The sequence below is a fragment of the Bos indicus x Bos taurus genome, chromosome 6 (assembly GCF_003369695.1).
Source record: "Bos indicus x Bos taurus breed Angus x Brahman F1 hybrid chromosome 6, Bos_hybrid_MaternalHap_v2.0, whole genome shotgun sequence".
Taxonomy (NCBI): domain Eukaryota; kingdom Metazoa; phylum Chordata; class Mammalia; order Artiodactyla; family Bovidae; genus Bos; species Bos indicus x Bos taurus.
This window is the reverse complement of record NC_040081.1, coordinates 6,598,233-6,625,535: the sequence shown is the minus strand read 5'-3', so window position 1 is coordinate 6,625,535 and position 27,303 is coordinate 6,598,233. Positions and strand designations below refer to the sequence as shown.

The following is a 27,303-nucleotide window of genomic DNA, read 5'->3' as shown; positions in this document are numbered from 1 at the left end:
ACAGTTTGTTGTGATCCTCACAGTCAAAGGCTTTAGTACTGTCAATGAAGCAAAAGTAGACTTTTTTTTTTTAATTCCCTTACTTCTATGATCCAACGGATGTTGGCAATTTGATCTCTGGTTCCTCTGCCTTTTCTAAATCCAGTTTGTACATCTGGAATTTCTTGGGTCATCTACTGCTAAAGCCTAGCTTGAAGGATTTTGAGCATCATCTTGCTGGCATGTGAAATGAGTGCAACTGTAAGGTAATTTGAACATTCACATCACTAATTCACCTTTATTTTCAACGACCTGTCACACCCTCCCACCCTTGTGAGGTCAAGCTCTGCACCTCTCAAGAATACACTATGCTTTTTCCTACCACTGTTCTACCGTAATTAACATTATGAGGCATACATAGCCCAGCTACAAGGTTAAAGGAGCTGGACAAAGAATTGCACATGGAAGGCTAAATAATTCGGGAGACAGATTCCCTAATCTGTCTAGTACTAGTACTAGATTGAAGCTGAAGCTCCAGTACTCTGGCCACCTAATGTGAAGAGCTGAATAATTGGAAAAGACCCTGAAAGATTGAAGGCAAAAGAAGAAGAGGACAGCAGAGGATGAGATGGTTGAATGGTGTCACCGAGTCAATGGACATGAATTTGAGCAAATTATGGAAGATAGTGAAGGGCAGAGAAGCCTGGCGTTCTGCAGTCCATGGAGTCACAAAGAGTCAGACATGACTCAGCAATTGAATAACAAGTACTGAAAGAAAGAAAGTGTAACAAGAATGGAGTTTGGGACAGATATGAGAACAGAAGACTGGGGATAGTCTGGGGCAAGCAGTTCCTTTCAGAAAGAGCCAGACTTCAAGGGTGGGGATGGACTAGTATATGGATGACAGACAGATATGCAGAATCCAAGACAACCATTCTGAGAAACCTAGTTATACAGACAGTTCTAGGGATAGCTATTAACTGGTGGTAGAGTCCAAACATTCAAGTGAAACAAGATTTCCATCCTGGGAAAAGGAGGATGTATGAAAAAGGCAAGAAGAGACTCCCATTGCAGAAGAGCTGGTAAGTCACAAAGAGTAAGGCCAGCAGGAATATAGTTACAGGATTGTTTCTGTAGAACAAGGGAGAAGCTTGTCAAAACTGAGTCACCCAAGGAAAGCCTACCAGCAAGTAACCCATTCTTGTGCCTCTGACACCCAAGGCTAGGAATATGTGTTTCAGAGCCTGAGAGGCAATCTACCACAGTCAACGATTCTGGACTTGAATTTTCTTCTCCTGCCACCAGATTTATGATCCTGAACAAGTTTCTTAGCTTAACTTCTGTGAGCCTTGATTTCTTTATATATTTGTGTGTTAGTTGCAAATGGGTTGCCATTTGCTTCTCCAGGAGATCTTCTCGACCCAGGGATCGAACTCAGGTCTCCCGCATTGCAGGCAGACTCTTTATCATCTGAGCTACCAGGGCACTTGGGAAAACAATATTTTACAGATTTGGTATGATGATTAAATAAAGTGCCTGCTGTGGCACCTATCACTTAATAATAGGCCTGCTGCCCACTGTCAGAGCTGCTGAAACCACGCATGCCCAAGCAAAGGCCTGACCTACTGGTTGAGGTGGGGCTAAGCCTGTAAGTGGGATCTAGCCAATCCAGACAAAGGATGGAGAAGAAAGAGCCCAGAAGCAAGAAGTCAGGCAAGGCCAGATGCTGGGATGTTTCCCTTCCCCATTCTTCTCTCATTTCTACCAATCCTGAACATGACTCATTCTCAACACAAGCCCACATTTTCTGAGAAGCCAACTCTGTTCTAAGGATTCCTTTGTTCTTTCAGTCCCTTTTGGACAGGCTTCTTGCTGTACAGTACTTGACCCTGTGTAGTGCTACAGTCCCAGTTTCGACATTTCAATTAATCCCGAAGGTTCATGGTATTGCTGTTTGCAACCTTGCAAAGACTTCCATTCAGGAGTTCTGCAAAGCTGGTTTGAGGTAGTGGGTCACTAGCCAAGTGAGTGAGCCCAGGAATCCAGCCCCATTGTTGTCCAGCATACCTCTGTGATGTCAAGTTGTTGCTACATGAGTATTTCATGGGAGTTATATGCCGTTGTAGAATTTGAGGGTTGGGAATTTTCTAAATTCTCCAGATGAATTCCTGAATAACATCAGGGGCCTATAATATGATGATTTATTGATTTTTAGTTTCCTCTTATTCTTTAGTCAGATTTAGTCAACTAAATTTCAAGCCTTTTTATGAATGAGCTGAGTTTCTTTTATTTCAGTTCCCTGAAAATTTAGCCCAAAGTTGCCTTCAGAACAAGTATTCAACCTGCAGTTGTTGAATTAATTCAATGACTGCATCTTGTTACCATTTTAATTTTTATAATTATAGACAGTCATTTACTCCAATTGTCTAGTTACACCTGACATAAAATATGACATTTTCCCTAGCATGGTAAACAGGGAAGTAAAATACAAAAGAATTGGGTGTAATACTCATTTTTTTTTAACAAGAAAAGAACTACAGACCATTTGTAAGGAAATGTACATTATCTTGTTCTGTTTACAGACTGTATCTGTCTTCCAATAGATTTTCCACTTGTTCTAATGACTTGCTGAAATGGAAAAATACTCAACCCTCTTTACAAAGTAATGATTATGAGTACCCAACCACTTCGCCCTGCTTCCTGATTATGTTTCTTCACTTTAACTTTAAAAGAATGTTCTTTCACTTTGGAAAACGATGGCAGGACTTTATGGCTAATTATGGGTACAAATATATCACACTAATTACTCCAGACACGACACCACACACACACACACATTTAGCCCATCCACTGAAAGGTGCCTATAATGTTTTTATGTGTAGGACTATAACTTTTTTCATTTTGTCCAACTTATTGTTTCACCCTGGCAGTGACTTTGAACTGAATTGCATTTTTTCCAGTACTACTTCCCACCACGCACACTTTCACACATTTCCAGTGCCATCACTCTAAGTCAAACTTCCACCATTTTATACCTGGGCTAACTTGAGAGTCTTCCAGAGGCTATTTTGGATTGGTCACTTTCCCTTTTAAATATTCTGTGCATTGTTTCTGTGCTTGCAGCCATAAAACCCCTCCCTCCCCTCAGCAGAAATAAAATTGCCTCTCCAATATAATTCCAGCATCCTGTCAAGACTTGTCTGCTGCTCCTCACCCCCGGCCCCCTCATCCCCTGCAGCAGCAGCCTTCTGCCAGCCTCACTGTCCGCTCAACCCTGGCCGCTCAACACTGGCCGTGCTTTCCCAGCTCCGTAGCTTTGTTCCTGTCACTCCCGTCTGCCGCAGTCTCTCTTCCCACCTCTACCTAAATTTTATGTGCACCTAAGGCCTGGACCAAAAGTTTGCTCCATAAACCCTTTCCTGAAAAAACTACCTAAAATCCCACCTTTAACTCTATATCAGAAGTACATATTACTACACGTGTGTCTAGTAGTCAACTATTTACTTTCTTATTTTGTGGTTGTTTACACACATCACTTTTTACTAGAATGTATGCACTTTGTGGGCAAGGACTGTGTCTGGCCCATCTTTGCATCCCCATATTGTTTACTTCAGTGCTTTTCCTGTAATATGTGCTCTGTACATATTTGTTCACTGGGTGTACATTCACTATCTGTACGATATTTTCAGCACAATAATGGGGTACACCAATAGAGAAATCTATTGAGGGCCATACAAATCAGGCCTCAAAAGTTCATGTAACTATGAACTACAGTTTGAGCAATTTCATAAATTATAATCTCTTCATAAAATGACAGATGCCGATATGAAAACACAAAGTGGAAAAGAAAATTGTTCTGCATTTACTCGGCCTACTTGAACTAGAACAGTGGCTATTTCATGATGCTGAGCCCCTTGGTCGGGTACTTAATCTGTATCACATGTTATCAAGAGAGGGGATTGAAGCCCAGCTATTATTCATCCATACTTGTATGATCTCAACTTAAACACTACAGAGGGAAAAAACTTTAAGTGATTGAGAAATAAAACTGTACACATTTTATGTTCTATTCTGCTTTTAAGTGACCTTAAAGGGAAAGCTTCCTGGATGAAAACAAGTCTTATGAATTTTATTAGTGATGGCTCCTACTAGGAATGAGACACAGGTGTAGTGTATTAAAACCTTCAATTTCCGGAAATTTTAAGTTCTTTTTAGTGTATTTTTCTTTGGGGGCCCATTCAGACCTTATATCCTCCTGAGAAAAAAGCTGCAATTATATCTTATATATAATATATATGATATGTGTATATATATATATATATATTGATATATCATTTTCCTTAAAAATTTGTCATTCTGTCTATGCTCCCTAGTATTTTTTCCAGAGCATTCCTTAGCCGTGATCTTCCATTTTCTGGCTGATTTTCCTGATAGAGTATAACCACACTTTCACATGCCCACACTCCTAGACTGGTGTTTGCTTGGTGAGCTCTGCCCAGTTCCTTCCCTGGCCTCTGTCCCCCAGGAGCTGTGGGATCGCGGTGTTCACACCTCTTCCTCTTCTCCCCTCTTCCAGCACACACACTTGGTGTCATCCTAGAATGCCAGAATCAGATGGGACTCATTTTATAGGGAAGCATTTGGACTGAGAGCCATATATGATTTCACTTAAGAAGAAAAAGAACGTCACCAGCGAGTGTCACCATCACTGCTCAGATTACCTGTCCTGACCACAGAATAATGTAGCTGGAAAGGAAAGACACACAGACCATCTGATCCAGTGGTTTTCAAATTTAGACTTATAAAGCGAATCCAAGTGGGCTTGCTATTGCCTAAAGAAGGAGGGGAAAGGATTCTGCATCCTGGCAGTAGCCTGTGGGCACACCCACGTAGCAGTCTTTAAACCACTAACCTGAGCTAATGTCACAGTTTGCAGATGAGGAACCTGAGCCCGGAAGGTTTAAGTGAGTCTCTCATGGTCAAATAACTGGTGTGCAGAACTGATGCTAGATCCCACGTTATGAAGCTCAGCGTTCTTTCCCATAGCACCAGATAACAGATGAATTAAGAGCTCGATTCTACTCACTGGACCAGCCCAGTTCATCTCTGTGCCCAGCCGAAGAGCAGCGTATGAGAACTAGTGTTTTCCCACTCAGAAATCATCCATCATTGAAGGATTTTCACGATTAACAGAAATCACCCCAAAACCCAGAAACCACAAGGGACAGCACCCGTGCATCTTTAGCTGTCCCCCTCCAGGAGGGGCTCTCAGCTGAGTGGCCAAATGCCCCCAACCGACCTGCCTCTTCAGTCCAGCCCAGAACAGCCCCACGCAGCCTGAGTCTGCTCATCCCTTTGAGGGTGGTCTCTTCCTTTTCCCACCAACAACGTGGGAAGCTAACCATAGGCATTAGAGGGCCCTGATGGTGGCCAATTAGAACAGAGTCCCCACAGAGCTACCATTATAGGCCCTCCACAGCAGTACCCTCCTCCACAAGCCATCCTGTGATTAATGTAACCACCCTAATTGTTGGCCTCCTTTTTGAGTCTTGGCCACATGGGGAAAAGTTGGATGTTTTCCCTGAATGCATTCTTTCCAAACAACTGTGTGTCCTCGGTTGTGGAACATGATGTCATGAGTTCTGATGAGGGGGTTGCCCTTGAGAAGCTGAAGATTGTCCCCAAAGGCCTAACGGAGCCAGTTCAACTCATATCCCACAGCTGCATCCCTGTAGCCACACGTGTGCAGACAGTTACTCTAAAATTCACAAAACAAGCTTGTGGTTCTTGCTATTGTACTTTTTACTCTATACCTTTTGAGAGAACATTGGGAAATAAAATCTTCCTTTTCCCTCATACTCTTCAGACTTGGCATACAATAATTTTTGTTGTTGTTTTTCTGGTCAGAAGTTACTATTAAGTCAGACAAGTCTGGTTAGAAAGTTTCCATCCAGAAAAAAAATAATTGTTTGTTCCCAAGCCAGACCACTTGAGGGCAGTATAGCCTTAGAAGTGTGCTTTAACCAACTAATACGCTGCCTAAGAAGGAAACGGACCATGTGGGTTTTACATATACTCTGCTCTATTGGAATTCAGGAAATAATCTGTAAACAATAAGAAACACTCCCTGGGAGTCATATCAAATTTTAAAATGAAGGAATAAATGTCTAACTTTAAATGTACTTACATAATTTTCTTATATAATTGCTTGAGGCAGGCACAATATAAGCCACTCATATGAGGGAGATTTAAAATTGGAGTGTTATTACAAAAATAAAGAAGAAAAAAGGACTAGGTCAGCATAAAAACAAAACAAGCTAAACTCAAATATATTAACCTGGGAACAAAATCAGGATATGTTTGCAGGTCCTTGTGATCCTCTTGGAGGACACAGTTTTTCACAACGAATATGTCCTTATTATAACTGTTTTTAACCTGAGCAGAAATGCTGCTTCTCTGCCTTTCTTTGGTGTTCTGGGAGTAAATCCAGGATGGGCAAGTGAAGATAAAGGAAGGAGGCTTACAAGGAAAGGGAGGAGAGAAGGAGGAAGGCATTGTGTTCTGTCCTTGGAGAATCACCGATTATGAATTCTGGGGAAGTGTCTGCACTGACCCAAATCACTGGGAGGCATACTGACTCCACTCAAATCTCCCACGTCTCCCCCATAAATTGTGCGTACCTTTTGGTAGTTTTCATAGGATGTTAATAGACATGTTGCAGTTGCTGTTTGCATTCTCTTTCCAATATCAGTGCTTAACAGAGCCCCGTGGTTGTCTCCCGAAGCCCATCTGGAAGGAATGCTGTGTCCCTTGCTCTGCTCTTCTTTATGGGCTACAGAAAGAACATGATAGTTCTTGAATACATTTCCAAGATTATTCACAGACCAAATGTACTTTCAGCACAACTCTTTTGAGACTGATGGTGAGGGGGCAAACCTCCAAAATACTCCCTCAACCATGGCGGGTAAGCTCAGCTTCTTTCTTGAGAGGGCTGAGGTGATAAGGTGTCAACTCCTCGGTTTTCCTCCCTTCATTTCAGTTTTTCCCCTTTGATCTCTAATAGCCATCTTGCTCCATTAAATATCTTCCTAACTCCACTCTTTTCTCGTCAACCTTTTCCACTACACTTGCAGGAAAAAAAAAAAAGTCCTTTCTTTGCTTTATTCCCTTTCCCCGGGTCCTTTCCTCTCTCCCTCCATTCATAGTAGATTTCTTGAGAGAAAGGTCTTCAAAAGGCCCCTGCACCTTTGCCTCCCTTCACTCTCTCCCTTGCATGATTCCCCCCTCACCACTCTTCAGCAGTTATCCTTTAAAGCTCATCAGTAATCTGCTCATCACCAGGTTGTCCACGGATTTCTTTTCAGTGCTTCTCCTTACTGCATCATATCTCTGTTCCCACAGTGAGGTATTAGCCAGAAATCCATGCCTCTCCCCTTTAAACTCTTTCTCCCCCAGGACTCAGTAATGCAGGTCCTCCTCAGTCCCTGTTCAGCTGGTTTCTTCTACTCTCCCCTTAAATGTGGAAGTGTTTTAGTCCTCCATACCCCTTTTATCTTCCTCTTTCAAGCTCATCTGATCCCATAGCTTTAACTACCAGCTCTATGCCCTTGACTTCCCGGTATATATTTCTCTTCCAAGCTATGTAGCTCATGGGCTAATGGAATATTTGTCATTTCATGAACAAAAATTTCCAAAACAGGGTCCCGTCTCCTTGTCACAAAATAGCTTCCCCTCCTTAGCATTCCTCAAGTCTCAAGACAAAATTTCAGTCAGAGTAACAGAGTAACTACTCTACTTAATGCCTCATTTCATCACCTGGACTTTTGCAGTGATTGCCAAACTGGTGTCTCTGTCATTAATCTTTCTCTTCTCCACTACTATCAAACCAGTATCGGGACATTATCTATTTTACCAAACAGTTGTCTCTATACAAAAGAAATAGGTAGCATTAGTTGCTTCCAGAATAAACAGCAGGGGCACAGGGGTGGAAGGAAGGGAAAATTTACATTTATGTACCATCTTGTTCCTTTAAAATTCTGTGCCCCATGGATATATTAACTACTAAGAATATTGTTTAATAGATATACAAGGTCCTACTCTACAGCTCAGGGAACTATATTCATTATTCTGTGATAAACCATAATGGGAAAGAATATAAAAAGGAATTTATATTTAGTCTAACTGAATCACTTTGCTGTATAGCAGAAATTAACACAACCTCATAATTCAACTATTTTGTTGTTGTTGTTTAATCACTAAGTCATGTCTGATTCTTTGTGACCCCATGGACTGTAGCCCGCCAGGCTCCTCTGTCTATGGGATTTTCCAGGCAAGAATACTGGAGTGGGGTGCCATTCCCTTCTCTAGGGGATCTTCCCAACCCAGGGATCAACCCACATCTGCTACACTGCATTCTCTCCTGCTGTGCCATGGATGAAACCAAAAAAAATTTTTGGCTGCGCTTCCCGGCATGTATAACTTCAACTATACTTCAATTTAAAAAAAAAAGAATACTGTTTAAGTTAAACATTGTGTTACCTATTAAATTAAATGAATGAAACATCCTTTTTAGCTACTCTTCTCAAAATCCTACATATATCGCGTCAGGACAAAAATCAAACTCCATCCTGTTGTTTGGAGCTCTCTGAGGTATGGTCACAGCCCACCCTTGTAGCCTTTTTCCTAATCTGCTTTCTGTCTCCATCTCACACTCCACAGGCCAGGCACATGCCAACGCTCTGGATTCTGAGGCATCCCTGCCTTTGTTTAAACCTCTCCCTCTGCCTGAGGTGCCTTTCTTCATACCAGATGCAGCCCTATCTTCCTTCCAGCTTCACCTTAGATGGCACCATTTCCAAGGTGCTTTCTTAGATCCCAGCATTTAGAAGGACTCCTTCTTGTCTTCAGGTTTCCTATTAAGGACTTGCTGATTCTATCAAAGTCAGCCTGGTTTTGAAATTACCTGTGCACATGATTGTTCTTATGCTGTTCAATGCTTTTCACACAATGGGTTCTCAGACAATGTTTTCTGAATGATATTGGTCCTTGGTACACCAAGAAATCCAAAATTAGCATGTTTGGATATGAGACCCAATGGCATCTTCGTGTCATCACGGGTGCTGGCACTGTCATTAAGAAGTACACAGCTGGGTGGGTTCCCTTTAGGTCAGTCCTTCTCTAATTATGGCTCTAGACCACCTGCTACAGGAATACCTGGAGTCCTTGCTAAAATGCAGATTTCTGGGGTCCAGTTGAAATGTGATGGTTTAGAATCTCTAGGAGTAGGACTGGGCAATCTGATAAAAACAAGTATCCCAGGGTGATCCTCATGTACAGACACTTAGGTTTGAGAGCTTCTTCTCTAATAGGATAGAGCAGGAGCAGGCTTTGGGGGAAGGTTTTTAGAGGAGAACATCCCTGAGATTTCTTCCCAGAGATTTTCAAGCTGATCCTGCTTGTCTGCTCAACATTCCTTGGCTTCTGCCAGTCCTTCAACCCTGCTTCATGCGCCTGGCTATGCCTTGTGCTCCTGGAACAGGACTTGCCCTCTGTCTCTCCTTTCAGGAGATTGACAGCAGAGCTGTTAAGCTGATTCCCTGCAGTATCTGGTGCTGGCACCTCTCAACTGGAGAGGGGTGCCTCAGGTTTCAACAATAATCTCACCTTTTTCCCATCTTCTCTTCTTTCCTGTAACCCCTGTGAGCAGGTGATTATCTCTGTATTGTAGACATGAGAATTCTGAGGCAGGAAAATGTTGAGACCTGCTTAAGCCTCTGACATATTAATAGAGTTAATGTCAAAGCCTAGTCATCCAACCTGGCATCCCTAGAGACCATTTTGTCAATCAGTAAGTCAATTAATTAATCAACAAGTATTTACTGAATGTGGATTAGGCATCCAGAAGTGTCTTGTTGTAACATCTGCTGGCTGGGCTGGACCCTGTGCAGAGCTTGGTTCAGTGACCTTACATTCTCCCTGACCTAGGATCAAATTCTGTTCTGCGCCATCCGCAGTGGCCTGCCTTTATGGTTATGTCAGGTTGCTCAGCTGTATTTCTCACGAACACCGCCATTTACTACATAATTCCGTAGCCCTTCATGAAGTTAAGAGCAAAAGAAGTAGGTCAGCTCCTCCAATGTGACAAGTTGTTCAGCAATCTTAATTTGATGTTGTTCATCTGAAAATGCTGGGTTTTCCTTGGACTTCCATTGAACTAAATTGAGAAACTCAACAAACAAGTGTATGACTCCATGAAAGAAAGTTTTTTTTTCTTCCAGCCTGCCATTCCACGTTACATTCAGAAGTTCCCACTTGGAAGGCAGGGTGGGACAAGTTGAGAGAGTGGCACTGACACTTATCCGTTACCATGTGTCAGACAGACAGCGCGGGGACGCCGAGTTCGTTGCTCTGTGATGACCTAGAGGGGCGGGGCGGGGTGGGAGGGAGGCTCCAGAGGAAGAGGGTGTACGTCCAGTTGTCGCTCATTCACTCTGTTGCACAGCAGAAAATACAACATTGTAAAGCAATTATACTCCAATTTAAAAAAAAAAAAACCCAACTCAGCATCAGTGACCTTCATTTTGACAATTTGAAATCCTTTTACATGCTAAGATTTATTTTTAAATTCACCCATGTTCCCCAACCCTGTACCCCTTTCCCATATCAATAGGCAGACAGAATGTTCTTGTCTCTAGGCCACATTTACTGACACTTGTATTTTCATTTCTTTCCTAACAGTCACATGGAGACCATAGCCATAAATGTACAGCACAGTTTGCCATTTTCTACCAGCTTAGCTTTTTATGAACCAAAGATAGTAAAGTTCAATGTATCTAAAAATGTCAACTCAAATGGGAAGTGCCAAGAGTGTCTTATAGGTTATCACACATTCTGCAAGGTCACTCAGAGTGTTGAAAATCAGATTTCAACCATAATAGGTTTACCTGTTGGGAGATAGTATCTGATCAAAGTCACCAAGGATGAGATCTGAAAAAATGATGGCCTTTTATCTTTCTTAGACCTAGTGTGTTTTTAAAAGTAGCTCAGAAACTTGACTTTGATCTCAACTGGCATTAATTGTATCAAAGGTGTGTAAGGGAAACACTGCTGGCCTGTCCCAGGTTTGAGAGGAGATAGCAGGCACATGTGGCCACTTCTATTGTGTTCAGTATATGAGTGGGCTAGGGTTAGAACTGGGCTGAGCCACCGTGGGCAGCAGAGACCAGTCCCTTACTGAGAGGGATTTTGGCCAGCAACTCTACCTCCACATCGTTCCACAGGCTATTTCAGGCTGACTGTTGTACACGCTCTTCCTTTTTCCATCTCATCTAGCCGTTAAATAAATGCCCTGGCTGGATCAGAGGAACCAGGAAACACAATGTTACTCAGCATGCTATTGACATTTCCCATAAAGCTTCCAACAACTTCCCCTACCAACATCTCTGAAAGGGCCAAAAATTCCAGTGGGGTGCTCTTAACCCATTCATGTGTGGTGCACTGTGTGCTATGTCTCACGCAGTAAAACCACCACAGTTTCGCTGAATTATGCCAAGACAAAGTCTTTTTTAGATATCTCATTATCCTTATCATTGTTCTAGGTGAAATTACAAATAAATAATCTCTAATGAGTTAATTATAGATATCCAAATGGATGAGTGTAAAAGTTAATGGACTGGATCAAGTTCACAGAACAAGTTAATAAAGGTAGAACAGATGGAGAACTAAGGTCTAAGTCCTTCTTCTAGAACTATGATAAAATTGCCTTTCTCTCAGAACATAGACAAACCCACTCAAAAAACATCAAGGAAAAGAAATAAAATAATATGCTTTTCACTCTTTAGAATTTCACTTTGATTCAAAGATAATGTTGTCTTAGTTATTTCTAGTTTGACTTTTTTTCAGATTATTAAAATATCCAATATGTACCAGAATCATTGCTTTTAGACTCTTTTCTTAATACTGATGCATCTAAGAACAGACAAAGAATTAGGTGGCTGTTTAAATATACTAGCAGTGCTATTGCTACATTCCATTTTAATTTTTAAAATAGTTATTTTTATAGTCACTTATTGCATCTCTAGGTTTTTTTTTCATGTTTTTCTATATTTATAAAAACATATAAGGACTATATTATCATCATAACTCTACAGAAAAGGAAAGTGACATAGAAAAGTTATATAACATGGAAAATAACTATCTCAGTGCCTGACGTGTAATAGTTGCTCAATATGTATTAGCTAAAATTATCATTATTTTCCCCAAGTTCATACAAGCTACTAAGTGGGGGAATCTGAGTCCAAATGCAAATAAAACAGAATGCATTTGGTACTATGCACACATAGCCTTGATTTTCAAACTCAATTTTATGAGCTAAAAGCTATTTTCATCCTGTTTATTTGAGCAACTAGAGAAAATATTGTATAAATTTTATTTGTCTGTCAATATCTCTAACATGAATTTAGATACATGTGCACCTGTGTCTTATTATTATTTTTTCTGTTTTGGTTTTGTGTTTAGCTTTTCATTTTGTACACTGTCATGTTTTTAAGAGCACTTTTAGGCCAAATAGGAAGCTCATTCTCCCTGGAGATGGGAGGAAGGTGTTAATGGAGAGGCATATAAGTGAAATGAAACAACCCTGTTGGAGGCAAGAGCAGGGAACTTCCCTAAAAGCCAAGGCTCCTAGCACAGCCTTATACAGCAGGTTGGCTGACACCTCTTTCTAAAAATAGGAATTGCTTGGACTCTACAAGGTGGGACATTTGGATTCTGTTTTATTTCTAACTGACGTTTTAGAGAGTGCATCCAGGATTTCTTTTAGGAAAGCGCCAAGGATTGTTTCTGTATTTATAAGTTATTCTGAAGAAAATCTGTAAGAATTTGGACTTCTATTTGTAAATTAATAAATGACTGTACCTTTCATTTTGGCAGAAGGAAGGGATTCAGTTAACATTAAAATGAAGAGCTGCGGATCCAGACTCCCCAGCCCTTTTCCCTGGAAGCACAGATGTCAGAGCTATAGGAGCCTCTGTCTTGCCTCTGCTCAGGTGCCCTTCTCTGCAAGACGCAGTGGCTGAGGAGCTTCAAAAGGCAATGTACACCTCCCTCTTCTTCTTCTTTCTCTTCTCTTTTTTATTCTTCCTCCTAAAGTTTAGTAACTTCAGTCTTAAAGGTCTCTAGACTTTCACAGAAGGCTCAACTTTGATTAAAGTTCTCTCAACTGGTTCAGCGTGATTAAAGGTCACTCAACTGGTATGGATGATAAGCAGCAAGTCTCATAGTTTGCCTTTATTGATTAAAAAAAAAAATGAATAAGGGCTTCCTTGGTTGTTCAGTGGTGAAGAATCTGCCTGTCAATGCAGGAGACACAGGTTCAAACCTTGGTCCAGGAAGACCCCTCATGTCATGGGGCATCTAACTCCATGTACCACAACTACTGAGCCTGTGCTCTAGAGCCTGGAAACGCCAACTACTGAACCTCGTGCCCTAGAGCCCACGCTCCACAAGAGGAGCTACCACACTGAGAAGCCCGTGCTGCAACAGAGTAGCCCCTGCTTGCCGCAACCAGAGAAAAGCCTGCACAGCAACGAAGACCAAGCACACCAATATGTAAATAAATTTTAAAAATTGCTTTTTAAAAAATGAATAAGGTGGTCACACGAAAAGGAGTCACTGAATTAGGTCATAATGAGGCTTTGGAAATGTATTTGAATTCCTGAAACTGGTGATCTTACCTACAAAATTTTATGTTTACACACGAGGCAGCTGATTTGGAAAGGCATCTTAGCCTAGTGTGGGCTGAGTCTCAAGCTGTGTTAGCCTGGTGCTCTTGCCAGAAGACTGAATACATTTGAAAGCATCAGGCCGTGGGTCATGATTATGCCTGTGAGACCCTGTGCCCAACCTGGGGAGGATACTGTCAACTTCTGGGGGACTGAACAGCATGTGCAGAGAGTTTTGGAGTGCAGTGGAGAAGAGCTAAGGTTCTGGCAAGATTAAGACTGAGAGTCAGGACCTCAAACTGTGACTCAAATTGGCCTATGACTCTAAACTTGTTTGCACCATTCTCTAATTGTTTCGTGTGTGATCATATCTCCCTATCAAGCCCGAAAGAATCTGAAGACAGAGCGCATGCTATTTTTGATTTCCCAAAAGAATTTGTCAGAGTCATGGGCTCACCTTGTGGACTGACTGACAACTCCTGGTAGCAGTGACTTCAGCTGCAAATAAAGCAAAAGTGTTTATGTTCCAAGTAACAAAGGAGTGTGTCATGTGGCCATGCCTCTGTGGTGCTGTGCTGATCACTAAGATAGAAATACCCCACGAGGCAGAAGGAAGTCAGATGCACTCAGGGCTGGGGAATCTTGTGGTGGAGACAGAAGAAACAAGGGGTTGGATTAAGGCTCAGGGACTTGGTGGAGGAGATCAAACTTGTGTTCAGGCCTGGGCAGAAGCCCTCCGGAGAGTGTGTGCTCAGTATTAGCAGCAGTCTCGGAGAGCAAGCCTTGAGGCCACAGAAGTCCTCTTTCCATCAGTAGACAGAACCAAATTCATTCGTTCACATATTCTTTAACTCTGATGTTAAGTATGGCATGGGTCAGTGCTGTGGACATAAACATGTTTATATGAATGGTCTTGGCTTCCAGGGGTGGTACGAACCAGCAGACAGATAATTATGATATCAAGCTTCCAACTGTATGACAGCATGATCTAATGGAAAGGGGTTTTGCAAAAGAGGGAAGGGGTCCTAGCTTTGGGTCTAGGCTTTGACACCTATTATAGGTTGTGTGACTTGGATTTTTTGGGCCTGTTTCTTCATCTGTAAATCTGGAAAAGAGTACTATCTCTTAAAATTGTTGAAAGAATGAAAGGAGAAATATGTATAAATAGTCCCTGCCACAGTGCATGTGATAGAGTCTCAGAAAATGTCTGATCCCGTGCTCTGTAAGAGTAGTATATACAACGTGGTGGGTGCTTAGAGGCAACAACCAATAGTTGCCCAAGAAAAGGGGGGGCCGCGCTCTACCTAGGAATTAACATTTTTTGCTTAATCTTGAAAAAATAGGTAAGAAACTTGTTCAGTCCCTTATTTGGCACATGACTGCAGGGCATGATTATGAATCAAGTTTTGTATCAGAAGTTAGGGACACAGTGGTGAACAAAACAGATGTGACCCCGGACCTCTCTCTGCCACAGGGAGGGGCAGGCCCAAACCAAACAAATAGACTCACTAAGGATAAACAGAGGGGCTGAGATGGGGGAACTGTGACTTTCAAATGTATTCAGGGTCTTTTGGCAAGAGCGCTAGGCTAACGTAGCTTGGGACTCAGTCCAGCCCAGGCTAAGGTATCTTTCCAAATCAGCTACCTTGTGTGTAAACATAAAATTATGCAGGTAAGATCACTGATTCCATGGCTTCAAATGCTATTCCCAAAGCCATTTCTGGCCTCATTCAGTGACTCCTTTTGGTGTGACCACCTTATTTATTTACTTTTAATCAAGGAAGGGAAATGCAAGACCTACTGTTCATAATCTACAACAGGTGAGTGATCTTCTAGAGAAATTTTAATCAAAGTTGAACCTTCTGTCAAGGTTTGGAAACCCTTACAACTGAAGCGATTAGACTTTGGGAGAGAGAATTAAAGAAGAGGAGAGAGGAGTGAGAATGGAGAGAGAGAAAGAAACATGTTGCTGTTGAGGCTCCTCAGCCATTGACCTTTGCAGGGAACTCTGAAGGGCACTTGAGTTGAGCCAGATTGGAGGCTCCTGGTGGCTCTAACAACTGTGCTTCCAGGGAAAGGGGCTGGGAGGATGTCAGTTCTGATATTAGCCAACAACCAAAGGATGGGAAGGTGTTAGCCATACAAAGAGAGAAGGGAAGAAATAGCATGTACATGTTTTCTAGGAAGAAATAGTGTGTACAGTTGTTGTGAAGCAGAAAAGAGCTTGGCTGAGCAAGGACAGAATAGAAGAATAAAAAAGAAGGAAAAGACAGCATTTAATGAAGTTCAACAAAAAAGAATTCATGGGAATTCACTCCAGAGTTAGTAGCATGTGCAAAGGTGTAGAGTCCCGCAAAAGCCTGGCATGTTCTAGGTATTGGGAGAGCTTCACTGTGACCACACTCTAGGCTGGAGGAAGGAGTGGAGTGAGGTAGAACTGTGGCAAGAGATGGGGCCACAGGATGGGGGTCAGACTGTGGCATCTGTGGGCATCTTGCTTGTATGGTAAGTGAAGACTTAGATTGGACTTGCTATTAGCTCTTAGGTTTGGAATTCTAGCCTGTCTCAGAAGCTCCTGTCCACCTTCCAAGCCTGTCTCTAAGCCCCTCACTTACAGAGTTTTCTTCACTGCCCTCCAGTTTTGGGGCTTCCCAAGTGGCGCTAGTGGTAAAGAACTTGCCTGCCAATGCAGGAGACAAAAGAGTCGCAGGTTCGATCCCTGGGTCTGGAAGATCCCCTGGAGGAGGGCATGGCAACCCACTCCAGTATTCTTGCCCAGAGGATCCCATGGACAGAGGAGCCTGGTGGGCTACAGTCCATGGGGTCACAAAGAATTGGACATGACTTAGCATGCACACACTCCAGTTTTTGTATCCTGACTCCTCTTCATGGTTGCAGCTTCTCTCGCTACTCAGATCTGAGGCATCATCTGGTGGTTTTATTTAGAGGCTCTACTCTGGCTGTGATCATAGAGAAAGTATCTTCTACTCTGGACCCCGGGCAGGTAGTCAGGCAAAGCTAGGCTTATTTTATTAAGATAACTACTAAAACCAAGTACAGTAGATCTGAGAATTAATGGGAAGTCAATGTTAGTCCTTGAATAGTAAAGCAACTTGAGATAAATATTTATTAATCCTTTGACACTGATTTGCAGAATTAATTAAAGAAGGAAGAGACTGAAGGCAGGAAGCCAAGTGTGTAGTATGTAGGGACAGGGTGGGATGGGGTGTGGGTGTGGGTATGTGTGTTCTTTTTAAAAGGAAAAAGTCCTTTACAAGGTAGAAATGAAATAGGAAACACAATAGAGTGTGTGCGGTTGGCCATTGTAGAGAAACATAATTTTAGGGGATTTAAATTTACTTGGAAACTTTTTTAGACAAATTTGCTTCATTTTATGAAGTCTCTTGATTTCAGTTGGTTTAAAATTCAGAGGAAGAACATAGTCCATTGGATCAGATCGTCAAGTGCAGCTTGTTAACACGTCTGCATGAAATTCTGACATCTTCAAACAACTTTCCACTCAACTCTTGGACCCATCCACTTGCTGCATAGTTGTGTGTAGGCCAGCAGCCCCCCTCCCTCCTCCATTTGCTCTTCAAGCACAGTTCTCTTAGCAGACAGATTTCTTGGCCTATACTCCTGTGACAAAGATTTCATCCTATACATAACCCACAGCCTCATACGCTGTTCTTAGATGTCTGTTGGGAACCCCTTTAACTGCTTCCAGGGTCTTCTCTTCCTCTCCACATTCTTCCTCCTCCCCACATTTTTCCTCCATACATATACATATATATATGTGTATATATATACACACACATATGTATGGGCTTCCCTGGTGGCTCAGACAGTAAAGCATCTGCCTGAAATGCAGGAGACCTGGGTTCGATCCCTGGGTCAGGAAGATCCCCTGGACAAGGAAATGGCAACCATCCTATACTCTTGCCTGGAAAATTCCATGGACAGAGGAGCCTTGTAGGCTATAGTCCATGGGGTTGCAAAGAGTTGGACACGACTGAACGACTTCACTTCACTTCTTCATACATATAGGTGCTTTTTGCATTTGAAATATTATTCTGAATTTTCTAAATTGTAAAGGATTCTCAAATGAATGTCTGTCTTCAACGGGTTGAAAATACATTCTATTAGCAAGTTTGATTCCTGAAGGGATGGCATGAGTTCATGCTTTACCTACTCTTCTTACCCAGCAAGTTGGGGGAGAGACAGTCTAAAGCCTGACTGGCTGATCTCCAGTCCCATGCACGGTCCCTGATCTAATTAATGTTCCCTTTTTATTGCTGTTGAACATTTAGTTCTTTTGGAGGTCTCTGGGTCAGTTACTGCCACCATATTAGGCAACCATCTGACAAATTGTTTTATACCTACAAAGAATCTAAATGTGGCATCCTCAGACCACTGGGCCCTGCTGGTGATGTTTGAACTACTCAGAGGATGAAGCAGATAGCCAAAAATATACCAATTTTAGCAGAAGACAGCTGGAGCACCACAAAATCTATAAACACACTTGTTACTCATCTCCTGTGCCTGTTGGGCAAGCAAGGTATGTGGCCCACTTGAACATCTTGTCGTGGAGAGGTTTCCTAGGAGGGCCTCCGGACAGAACCTGAGATGAGAAGAATCACATGAGCTTGGCATTCAGAGCATTAAAGTGTGTTTTTGGTTTAGTCCTGATATGAAAGAGGAGGCCTATCACCTAAAGGAATGTAGAGAGCTGAGGGATGGAATGACAATGGATTGGATGCATCAGTATGAGCACTCGACTCAACATGTGAACTGGGGGATCATGAAAGTCTGAGCGCTGATTGATTGCCAAAGTTTTCTTTAAAACTATTCAAGAGGTTCTGCACCCAGCAGCTCATCAGCTAGAGGGAAAAAAAAAAAAAAAAAGCAGAGTGTTTTGTAAGAGGCAAAAGCTAATTACAGTGCTAACTTAGGTCACATGACTGTAAGCTTGGCAGGAAATGGCGTGTAATTAATATGAATGTATTGGAAATCTGAAGTTTAAAATGCCAGGCATTGTAGAGCAAGATGTCCTTTGTTTATGGCTTTTGGTTATTTAGTTAATTTAATTTTGTCTTTTGTTTATCCAAATGCCTGCCCATACAATAATGAGATTATCCTGATGGGAGATGTGATAAACCTAGATCTTCTGATTAAATTGTCTGGAATTTCTAACCAAGTAACCATAGATCCGTGTATCATAAATAATTTATATTGATTGTTTTATCACTAACTAATAAAAATGCACACAAACAAATGTGCTCTCATAATGTATTCAATCTATTCTTCTAGATTTCTTGAGGGCACAAGCAATACTTTTACTTCCAATGCAATTCTCCATAAGGTCTACTTGCTATGAACACTCAGCAGTGCTGTCTCATGATCTAAATGCCTGTGATTGTTTTAGCTATTGTTGCAGGATGATTCCAGCCTTTAGCTCTCATCTGTAAAGTTCTTTAAATGAGTCTTTGTAATGAATCAAAGTCCTTTTATTTGTTGTTTATTTTTAAAGACAGAACTCAGACCACATCCCACGTTAGGTACTTGAAGGGAAATAGATATCTCAACTTGAAGTCTGCATTAAGCTCCAAGTGCAATGTATATAATGATAACAGCAACTATTAATACTGTTTACTACTTGTTGTATACCTATTGCTATGAGGAACACTTTATATAGATTGTGTCAGTCATTCCTCTTGATAACCGCATGGGTTAGGCCTATCATTCTCTTTTCACAGATGAGAAAACCGATGATGTATACAAGGAGTTATCTAGATGCAGACTTGTCTGATTCTGTCGGCCCTGTTTTGAGAGCAGCTGTGCGATGTGTTATGTAACTTTTGACCCTGGAGCCAGACTGCCTGGGTTTAAATCTTTCCTCTCTCATTTGCTATCTGATAACAATGAGACCTGGGCCAAGTGACTTATTCTCTCCATACCCCAGTTTTCTCATTTGCAATGTGGGGGACAGTGGTAGTATCTATCTTTTAGTGCTGTTCTGAGGATTAAATGAATTTGTATACAAAAAGCCCTTACAAGAGTGTTTGAAACACAGAAACATATAATGTAGGTTATTGGCATTACTCTACCCACTAGGCAAGACGTCTTTCTCACACCCCAAATTCATAAGTCCCAAACAAATCCATCATCTTAGTTTCCCTAACTTGCTTCCTTTACTTGACTGATGGCATTGTCATCCAGCAAGATTTTCCAAATTGGAAAACTTTATATTCAACTATTGTCTCATTATTGACATAAATAAGTCCCTCAGTTCAGTTCAGTTCAGTTCGGTTGTTCAGTTGTGTCCAACTCTTTGCGACCCCATGAATCGCAGCACGCCAAGGACTCCCTGTCCATCACCAACTCCCGGAGTTCACTCAGACTCACGTCCATCGAGTCAGTGATGTCATCCAGCCATCTCATCCTCTGTCGTCCCCTTCTCCTCCTGCCCCCAATCCTTCCCAGCATCAGAGTCTTTTCCAACGAGTCAACTCTTCGCATGAGATGGCCAAAGTACTGGACTTTCAGCTTTAGCATCATTCCCTCCAAAGAAATCCCAGGGCTGATCTCCTTCAGAATGGACTGGTTGGATCTCCTTGCAGTCCAAGGGACTCTCAAGAGTCTTCTCCAACACCACAGTTCGAAAGCATCAATTCTTCAGCGCTCAGCCTTCTTCACAGTCCAACTCTCACATCCATACATGACCACAGGAAAAACCATAGCCTTGACTAGACGGACCTTTGTTGGCAAAGTAATAAGTCCCTAATTCCTGTCAAATTCATAAGAATATTATAAATGTATCCTGTCTTTCTCATTCCCACAAGAGTCACTGCCTCATCATGTATTGTCGGAACCTGTGCTGTCCAATATGGTAGTCATCAGCCATGTGTGACTATTGAATACATGAATTATGGCTAGTTTGAATTGAGATGCACTGTAAGTATAAAATGGGCTTCCCAAGTGGCTCAGCGGGTAAAGAATCCACTTGCAATGCAGGAGACGCAGGAGACATGGGTTCTATCCCTGCGTGGGGAAGATACCTTGGAGGAGGGGATGGCAATACTCCAGTATTCTTGCCTGTAGAATCTGCTAGATGGAGGAGCCTGGAGGGCCACAGTCCATAGGGTCACAAAGAGTCTGAGATGACTGAAGTGACAGAGCATGCATTCGTGCATGAATATAAAATACACACCAGGGTACAAAAACAGAATGAAAAGCAAAACTACTTCATTAATAATTTTTACATTGATTACATGTTGAAAGGATATTTTATGTATATTGGAATAAATATATATATTAAAGCATTTCCCTGTTTCTTTTTATGTTTTAACATGGACACTAGAAAATTTAAAGTTATATGTGTGACATGTGGCCTATGTCTGTGTTTTATATATTTCTGTTGGCCAGTGGAGATCAGCCCTGGGATTTCTTTGGAAGGAATGATGCTAAAGCTGAAACTCCAGTACTTTGGCCACCTCATGGGAAGAGCTGACTCATTGGAAAAGACTCTGATGCTGGGAGGGATTGGGAGCAGGAGGAGAAGGGGACAACAGAGGATGAGATGGCTGGATGGCATCACTGACTCAATGGACGTGAGTCTGAGTGAACTCCAGGAGTTGGTGATGGACAGGGAGGCCTGGCGTGCTGTGATTCATGGGGTTGCAAAGAGTCGGACACGACTGAGCGACTGAACTGAACTGAACTGATTGGCCAGTACTAGCCTGAACTTTTCCAAATGCCTTCTTATTTTCTCTCTATATAATAATCTCTTAGTTTATCTCTTTATCATTTCTCTATCTGCTACCTATTGTTAAAAGGTAAACTCAGGTATATTGAAAATTTCAAGAGTTTATCTGAGCATTTGCAGATTCCAGTTGGGCAGTGCCACACCTGAAGTTAGCAGCACTGCCTCCAACAGGAGATAGGGGAAAGACAAATAGAAAAGGTGCAGAAGCAAAGAAAGGAAATTATGGATGGGCTGTAATGTAAAGCCTACTTGGGTGTTTGTGATTGCTTGGCCTTAGCATTTTGATTTTGTAACCTTTAGACTTAGGTTTTGGCTTGCTTACATTGGCAGCTACAGCATTAGAGCCACCTCTGTCTAATAGCCTCCTTGTTTAATTAGTTTAACACTATCTATTTGGCCACCTGATGCGAAGAGCTGCCTCATTAAAGACCCTGATGTTGCGAAAGATTGAAGGCAGGAGAAGGGGACGACAGAGGACGAGATGGTTGGATGGCATCACCGAGTCAATGGACATGAGTTTGAGCAAGCTCTGGGAGATGGTGAAGGACAGGGAAGCCTGGTGTGCTGCAGTTCATGGGGTCGCAAAGAGTCGGACATGACTGAGGGACTGAATGATGAGGATTCCTCTATTTATATATCTGATCTTGCTGTTTTCTGTCTTACCTGTCTTCATTCCCTTGTCCACACTGGTACTAAAGATATCTTTTAAAATACAAATCTGATGCAGTCTTTTCTGGAATGGAAAGCCTCTGCTAGCTTCTGTCATCTGCAATGTAAAGTACAAACTCCACCCCGGGGAATACATGAATCTTTCATTCTCTCTCCACCCATCCAGCCTCAGGCTTGGATCTGAGTAACTTCACTTCACAAGCTGTGATTTGCTTCTCAAGTCATTTCACACTTTTTTTTTTTTTTTTTTGCCTTTGCATATAGTTTCCCTTTTGTTTTGAATATTCTTCCCCCTTCTGATCTTTTGGGTGAAGTTTTATTTATTTTCCACAATCCAATTCAGACATCACCTCCTCCAGGGAGGCTTTCCAGCATTGTTCATCTCTCCCTCTTGTTGCATCTCTAAAGAACAAATGAGTTCTTTATACATACTTTTATTATTGCTTTGCCATATGTATAACTTGTTTTTCTGTCTGTTACCCCTACTTGAGTATATAGAATCCTCTATATCTTACTCATTTCTATACTGACACTGAAAACAGCAATTGAATAAACAAAACAATACCTTCTCTCAATGATATATACTGTCTTACAGTAAAAGTAAATATAATATTAGGCATAAGATATGCCCTAAGGGAGAGAGAGAAATGAATGTCTATCCAGTGGGTAAGAGACGAAATCAATTAATTCTAACTGAAATTTAAAAGAAGGTATATTGAGGTAGGGAAAATTTGACTGACAGACTGACAAAAGGTGGCCTGATCTTTGTAAATTTCACATAGTCCAGGGCCTGACCATCAATTATCCAAATTCTAAAAACAGTTCTTGTCACTGTTGAAGCAGTAATGCACTCTGGGGATACTGACTCATGTTCCTAAAAGACCAAGAAGTCCGAGGGTAAGCTAGAATTCTGATTTCTTCCTTTAGAGGGAGGTTAAAGCACATTGACAAGAAGCCTGAATACTTGCCTCTCCCGGCCAGTGCTGTATCTTCCCTTAGAAACCACATTATTATGACAAAATGGCTTTGTGTGTGGAATCAGAACAAAGAGTTGAAAGACGCAACTGTGGGCACCTGCTGTACTCACGTCCACAGTTCGATGCACCTGGTATTGGAGGATCAAGACCTCCATCTGGGTACCTTCTCCTCTGGGCAGTACTTTTATGGGCACTGTTTACCTCCTTCCCTTTTCTAACTTCTGTAGCTGGACATCCTATTCAGAAAGACACTTTCTTTCTTTCGATAATGGTAATTCTTTCCATTAGGCTGCTCTTGTCCGTTTTCAGTTCATTTATCTAAAGTAACTCTGAAAATTCCTGTTCTCATCTGTTGCTGCTGATTTTATAGTTCTCTCTCAGAGGCAACCCCCTTTCCCTTATTCCTAGGATCTTAGATGTCCCAGATTCCTGCCAGGATGCATTTCCCTTTGGGGGAGGATGGAAAGAATTCAGGAAGAAGAGGAAAGCTTCCTGAAGGAGACAGTGTTGAGATTCTGAGAGAAGGTTGGGTGGGGGTGTTGACACGACACTGTGAAAGTACACAGAGCTGCTTTTTAGATTTCGGAGTCATCTAGGATTTGCTCAACTGATGACGCTTGCTAAACACATTTTTCCTTAAGTATATATCAGCTAATTGGGTGGAATGACACGGTCCTGAACTTTGCCCTATATAGAGAGAGATTTTTAATACTCACATCTCACTGGCTTGATCGTATTCTAAACTTTGCTGCCTTTGTGCTGTTCAGAAGTATGCATTTAGCAGGTGAAGCATTCACTATTTGCACTGTTATGACTGCTAAGTAACAAATGACATTTAAAAAGCATATTTCCTTTTTGGTGAAACAACAAAATAAAATTATGCTATTTTGTATATTTTAGATATTATATTGGAGATGAAAAAATTACTCAAGAAAACTTATAGCAATTAAAACTCTTGCTTCTTAGTAGCCAGAGGATTTTAATAAGCAAAAGTTTAAATAAGCAAACAAGCTTATATATCTATGAATTGCTGTCCTCTTTTAAACATCTTAATGTTTTAGTTCTGGCTTCAAATTTACATCTTACAGAAAGAGCAACTTGGGAACTGGAGTCAGGGTCCTTAAGGTCTGCTTTAGTCTTCATTGTGTCACAGGCTGTGCAACCTTGACTAGGGATCTTAACCTCTCTGGTCTCAGTTATTCTCTGTGTGTAAAGGAGAGGATGGGCTGTGTTAAGTTTTCTTCAATCTCTTACTCCTCCGGGAGTCTGTGAAGTACTATTCCAATGGGCAAAATTCTGATATTTTTAACTTTATGTTCTTCCTTTCCTTTCTCCCTCTTTCCTTCCTTCATTTCTTTCCTTCTAACTTGTAGCAGAGGATGAAGAAGACAGATTCTGGTTGAAATGATAAGTTCAGTGAGATGCTGGCTACTTCCTGACAGTGTGATCCTGGGCAAACCACTTAACCCCTCGAGACTTAGTTTCTTCTTCTGCAAAACAGACTTAATAGCCTCTCAGGGTTGTTGTGAGGGTTAGACATAGTGTGTATATGGCAAAAATGGTTTAGCTGTGGTCACTGTTATTACTAATTTACTATGTCTGGATAGTAGGGAGATTAAATGAGTTTCCTGTTTTTGTCAAGACACAGTTTAGAAGGGGAGATAATATGTTTTCTAATAGTTAAAAGTTATGCAATTATCCAGAAGAGAAACTCAAAGTCATTTTTTAAAACTCCTTTTAAAAAAAGTTTTGTATTTTTATATTTATCTGTTTATTTGGCCGCACCAAGCCTTAGTTGCAAGTGGAATCTATTAATAGTTCCTTGATTGGGGATCAAACCTGGGCCCCCTACAGTGGGAGTGCAGAGTCTTAGCCACCAGACTACCAGGGAAGTCCCTCAAAGCCATTTTTATTGAGTTCACAGACTACAAATACTCCTGCCTGGAAGGTAAAGTGGGGTAATCAGAGGAAAGACTCCATGAAGGAGGAACAGCCCTTTGGTCTGGGTTCTGAAGGAAACATCCAATCTGAACACAGGATGGACATTCTGGGAAACGCAAAACAGATTCTACACACAGAGAAGAATTTTCTTCTCACCTACTTCTCAGCTTTTGCACTGCTGCTTGGCGTGTTTACAAGGTTTTGAAGTAGAGACATTAAATACCTCCATGTTGTGGCCCAAGAAGTTATTTTTCCTTTGAGGGATCTGGCAAGGAGTTGAAGAGCTTTGAAGAATGGTCTGTTAACAGGGAGGAGCTCCAGAATGTGGGTCCCCCTGGAGGAAAAGCCAGCCTCCTTCAATAAGCAAGTGGAAGAGCACTGGCTGCTGTGTGAGGAGAGACACCCCATTATCACTCCATCAATCTTTCCTTGCAGGTAGCAAGGTTTGGCGACTTAATGAGGTGAGAAGGAGCAAGAGACTGACACACACAGAAGCCGAATCTAGAAGCAGGGGATGTCAGAGGTCGTTTCAGTCTTGCTTTGCTTTTAATGTCAAAGACCTTGCTCAAAGGTGAGAACCCCAGAGTTAGGGTTAATACTGAGCTATCTCCACTCTCCTTTTGGCTTGTCTGAGAAAAGGAAGCCTTCTTGATGACTGTCGTATAAAACAGGAGACTGCAAAAGACACACACACCCACAGGTAATGCAACCCCCAGAGATAGACACCCTGGATTAATAAAATAGCACAAGCTCATAGCTGCTCACATTACACAAGGTTCCTTTCTCGGCCCTGCAGTGTGGTGCTGAAATGCTGTCTAAAAATTTGTGCTGCTGCCTTCATACCATGGCCATATTTTGGAGCCTATGACTTCATCATCGTCTGAGTTGCCAGGGCTAGACTCCAGGAGAAAGGGGAAGGGAGGAGGACAGGAGGGAGAGGAAGCAAAGATCAGCAAGTTGATTTCATTAAAACATTTCATTCCACCTTTAGAATTCAGTGATGTCATGTGCGCAGAGGGTCTATGTCTTCTTGTTCTTTCTTCCTTCCTTTTTCCCCTCCCTCCTTCCCTTCCTTCTCTCTCAATGCTGCTGAGACATACACCTAGAAAATCTCTGAGCACCAAAACTCTGAAGTCATTCGCTAGGGCACAAATAAGTTAGGTCTAGGATTTGAAACGAGTGAAGTAGAATTTTCTTGAGCTCTCTATTGTAGAATTTGTATTCCACGCTGCTCTCTGCCCTTACACTTTGCTCTCAAGAGGTCAAAAGTCACTCTCATTTCATAACCACCATTTGTTTCTCCTTGACTTGGTGCCCCACAAGGGGTGTCATTAACATGTGTCTAATGTGATGCATGCTTCCCTGGTGGCTCAGATGGTAAAGCGTCTGCCTGCAATGCTGGAGACCCGGGTTCATTCCTTCAGTCAGGAAGATCCCCTGGAGAAGGAAATGGCAACCCACTCCAGTACCCTTGCCTGGAAAATCTCACGGATGGAGGAGCCTGGTGGGCAATGTGACGCAGGCCCCTTGAAACTGTGCAGCATCCTGGCCCTTCCATGTACAGTTAAAGGAAGAACGGATCAATTGACTAGGGAGAACAAAAGGAAAAAGAAAAACTGCCTCACCTCAAACTCTTAGAACAGAGTCTTTTACAGATAAAGTGCAAGGACATTTATATATTTATATATATTCGTGTTTTGATACTGGCTGGTAGATTAAGGACAGATATTAAAAAAAAAAAAACTCAGCTCTTCAATATTTTCCTTAATTAAATACTCATAGTTCACTGAAGAATTAGGCAAGAAGCTAACCTTTCATGTCCATAAATCCCACAGATTATTTAATATTCTACAGTGGAATTTTGAGTAAATCAAGACAACTTTTATTTACAAAGTTCAGATTCACAGGTTACTCAGATCCAGTATACCTGAGAACCAGAATATTAAAAATACAAAAACTTGGACAAAAGCCATGATGCTTTTTAGAATTTAGCTTTTAATCCTTATCAAAGTTACACACACCTTGTTTAAAGAGTCAAATATTTATAAAAGACTTGGAGATGAAAAACAATCAATTCTAGATTTCCCAAAGGTGACATTTTAACCTTTGGCTGTTTCCTTATTTATAAAAAACACACTTATTGTGCAATTTCTTTATCGTTTTAGTTGTAAACATTATCCACTTGTCCAGGACTATGGAGAATGAAGATCATAGATGTTACCCCTACCATTCCCTGCCTCAAGCTCACATA

General features: G+C 41.6%; 1 protein-coding gene and 1 long non-coding RNA gene across 5 annotated transcripts in view; one reads left to right on the top strand and one right to left on the bottom strand.

The window, feature by feature from the left end:
• Positions 1-27,303, bottom strand: part of LOC113893995 — a 371,757-nt gene that overhangs the window by 114,434 nt on the left and 230,020 nt on the right. For all 3 annotated transcript variants that reach the window (XR_003511423.1, XR_003511425.1, XR_003511426.1), the window contains exon 5: positions 6,660-6,811. This is a non-coding gene — a long non-coding RNA (uncharacterized LOC113893995). The remainder of the gene's footprint in view (positions 1-6,659; positions 6,812-27,303) is intronic.
• The window catches only part of SYNPO2 (synaptopodin 2), a 204,167-nt gene that overhangs the window by 104,607 nt on the left and 72,257 nt on the right, over positions 1-27,303 (top strand). The window lies entirely within an intron of this gene.